This window comes from Panthera tigris, chromosome B4, assembly GCF_018350195.1.
Source record: "Panthera tigris isolate Pti1 chromosome B4, P.tigris_Pti1_mat1.1, whole genome shotgun sequence".
NCBI classification, from domain to species: domain Eukaryota; kingdom Metazoa; phylum Chordata; class Mammalia; order Carnivora; family Felidae; genus Panthera; species Panthera tigris.
The window spans coordinates 113,421,594-113,425,201 of NC_056666.1; the positions used below are offsets into that span (position 1 = coordinate 113,421,594).

The window sequence follows — 3,608 nt, forward strand, 5'->3', positions numbered from 1 at the left end:
TGAAGAAGAAGGGGATTTTGTCCCTGTGGGATTTTTTTTTTCTTTTCACATCAGATGGATAAGGTGCCAATTTTTTTAATGTTTTATTTATTTTTGAGAGAGCACAAGCAGGGGAGGGGCTGAGATAGAGGGAGATCGAGCGTCCAAAGTGGGCTCTGTGCTGATGAGCAAGTCCAATGTGGGCTCTAACTCACGAACCGTGAGATCATGACCTGAACCAGACTCCAACGCTCAACCGACTGGGCCACCCAGGTGCCCCCGATGGGTAAGGTGCCAATTATGTTATGACAAAGTTTGAAGGAAGCACATCCCACACAGTGGCTGAACACCCAATCATCACACTTGTGAAATACAAAAGGTTCTGTCTTGTGGTATTTCTAATTGCAGTTGGCTGATGGCATCCTCCCGGTGTCATTAGCCTGTTCTTCCCATCTTTCCCATAATCTGGTGGTTGGTTCAAGATGTTTGATTAAATTCAGGTTCAAAATTTTTGTTTGTTTGTTTTCGCAAGATTACTCCATGGGTGGTGTTAACAGTTTCCTTTTAAAATAAATTGTGTACTGCTCCGTTAAATCTGCTGAGTCAGTGATTATAATCAGTAAACAGCTTTTCTCCTCCCCGCCTCTGCCTTAATTTTATTTCTTTTAATTAAAAAAAATTTTTTTAATGAAATATGGCCTTTTGTAGCAACATGGATGGAACTGGAGAGTGTGATGCTAAGTGAAATAAGCCATACAGAGAAAGACAGATACCATATGGTTTCACTCTTATGTGGATCCTGAGAAACATAACAGAAACCCATGGGGGAGGGGAAGGAAAAAAAAAAAAAAAAAGAGGTTAGATTGGGAGAGAGCCAAAGCATTAGAGACTGTTAAAAACTGAGAACAAACTGAGGGTTGATGGGGGGTGGGAGGGAGGGCAGGGTGGGAGGGAGGGCAGGGTGGGTGATGGGTATTGAGGAGGGCACCTTTTGGGATGAGCACTGGGTGTTGTATGGAAACCAATTTGACAGTAAATTTCATATATTAAAAAATAAAAAAAAATTAAAAAAAATAAAAATAAAAAATAAAAAAAATAAAAATAAAAAAAATTTTTTTAAGTAATCTCTACACGTAATGTGAGGCTCGAATTTACAACCCCAAGATCAAGGGTCGCACGCTCTACTGTCTGAGCCAGCCCAGTGCCCCCACCCACCACTATCTTTAAATAATATCTCCCTTCTCTGCCCCCAATGACATTTCAGGCAGATCCCTTACCTTTGGGGTCACTTTCAGATGTGAAAAGAGTCTCATTTTCAGTTGTAGAAAATTCCAGTCTGGCCTAAATTAACTTTAATTTTTTTATCTAATTCAAATCTCCCCATTTCTCTCCCTGCCCTTTTATCTTAGTTGGTAGACAGTCTCCACCTTGTCTCCTAGGTCCATGAGAAACATTGCATATTTTTATCCAGCTGAATGGTAGAACCCTATGCCCTCATCCAGCCACTAGGGGCAGTTCCAGCCAGCCTCCAGTCTACTGTCTCTCTATTCTCCTCAAACTCCAGGGGAGCCTCAGTACCTTCCCCCAAAGCTCACTTGTCTTCCACTCCTGTAACAGCACAGGGCAGGTGTACACATTCCTTAAGCCTGGCAAGCATCTGGCCAAGGAGTGAGAATCCAGCATTTTTGTCTGGCTAGCACTCACAATTCGCTACGTGGCTCCCTCACTGCCTCCGTCTCTTGGCTCTGGTTGGAAGAACAATGTCCCATGCATGTAGGGAAGAAATGCTATTGTGCTCTCTCTTGTTGGGAAGTCTCTCTAAAGATGCATCTTCCCAACTGAATCTTTCGCTTTCTCTGCTAATGGCTGTGGGAGGGATGGTTGCTAGACTCATAATAAAGCCTGTGTATATGTATCGAGAACCCTTCTTTAAAATATGGGAGGTGGGGCACCTGGGTGGCTCAGTCAGTTGAGCATCCAACCCTTGATTTCGGCTCAGGTCATGATTCCAGCATTGTGGGAACGAGCTCCAAGTCAGGCTCTGTGCTGAGTGTGGAGCCTTGCCTGAGATCTCTCCCCCCCGCCCCCCCCCATGCCTTTCTCCTCCACTTCCATGCTCTCTCTCTCTAATAAACAAAATTTTTAAAAATTAAAATATGGGGCTGCTTCTCACTCATCTCCTACACCTCTGAGGCTGTATTTTAAATTACTATCAACAGAAAAACTTCCATCTACATCCAATCTATTAACATTTACCCTCAACTTGGCTTTATAAAGTAATTCTGCTAAACCTACAGAATTTCCTACTTTATTTTAAAATAAATGATTGAGATAAACTCAAACTTAAATGATCTTCTCCAGGATACTTTTGCATGTGTCAGTGGGATGTTGGTGAACATTAAGCACAGTGCTAACAAATGTTTGTCTTTGGTCCTTACTCAAGAAGACCCCGGTGGTCTACTAAATAAATATCAAAAACAATTAAGCAAGGAAAGGAAAACATTTCTAAAAACAGCAGAGGACAAGGAAGCAGGTCTCCAGTGATTCAGTTGAATTAAATACACCCAGTCTTGTTTAATATGTCATACACAGAACTTGTTAGATTCCCATTTTTTATTAGATACAACCTATAACCATTCTAATTGACATGTTAAGGTTTACGTGTATTTTCTTTAAATTAGTGGGTTTAATTAGAACTGCTGGGTGGAGAACTGCTTATTCCAGCCTTAACTAGGAAATGAAAAGGAGGCTTACTGACTCACTCAAGAGTCAGCTGAGTACATTTTTATTCAGCTCTCAGCCAAAGGAGGAGTGAGGAGTGAACAATAAAGTAACCAAGAACTGCATGGTGATGAGTCATTATCCATGGATGGTGTGTGTGTGTGTGTGTGTGTGTGTGTGTGTGTGTGTAGGGGCGATTCTGTTACATCAGACTAGACTCCAATAAGAAGTTTAAACATGAAGGAGAGGTTTCTGGAGGGATACTGTGATGGACCAACTGAATCATGTTAAATCATGTTCATCATGGACAAAGCTGTTAAATACGCCTGAATCCAAGTATTAGATATTCAAAATGTGTGCACTTAGTAGAGCTCCAGCCTCATGTTAGAATTTAATAAATGTTTGTGGAAGAAGAGAGGAAAGGAGGAAGTGAGGGAAAGATGGAGGGAGGAGAGGGAAAATGGTTTTTATTCATTTTAACAACTGAGTAAGCATCAATTGGTTAATGGTCTTTCGATAGTGTGTTTAACGTGGTATTTAGAACTGATTGTACAAGTGAAAGAAAATTAAGAAGTTAATAAAAATCATGTTATGGTAACAACGGAAAGGCTGACAGCACATGAGTTGGAAAAAGAAATCTTAAGCATTTGGGTTTTATGTTTTTGTTTTTAACACTGGCATCGCAAATTAGCTTTGTAACGTATTCAACAGTCCAGAATATCAAGCCATTGATCTGTTCTGTTAGAAACATCATTTTCCAAGTCATTTGAAGTAAGTTACAGACATATTTAAACACAAAGACACTATTCATTAATAGAAAGCAAATGTTCCATTAAGGAATGTAAGATCTCCATTTTATTCACTTTCTTTCTGATACTCTCAGTTCCTCTGTTCTCTTATCCCTCTAC

The 3,608-nt window shown here is 40.4% G+C and overlaps 1 non-coding gene across 1 annotated transcript; it reads right to left on the bottom strand.

Annotated features, from left to right (window-relative positions):
• Window positions 1–255: 255 nt before the first annotated feature.
• Window positions 256–361, bottom strand: LOC122240687. Its single transcript, XR_006220458.1, has one exon. It is a non-coding gene; the product is annotated as a small nucleolar RNA U13 (small nucleolar RNA).
• Between the last annotated feature and the right edge of the window lie 3,247 nt (window positions 362–3,608).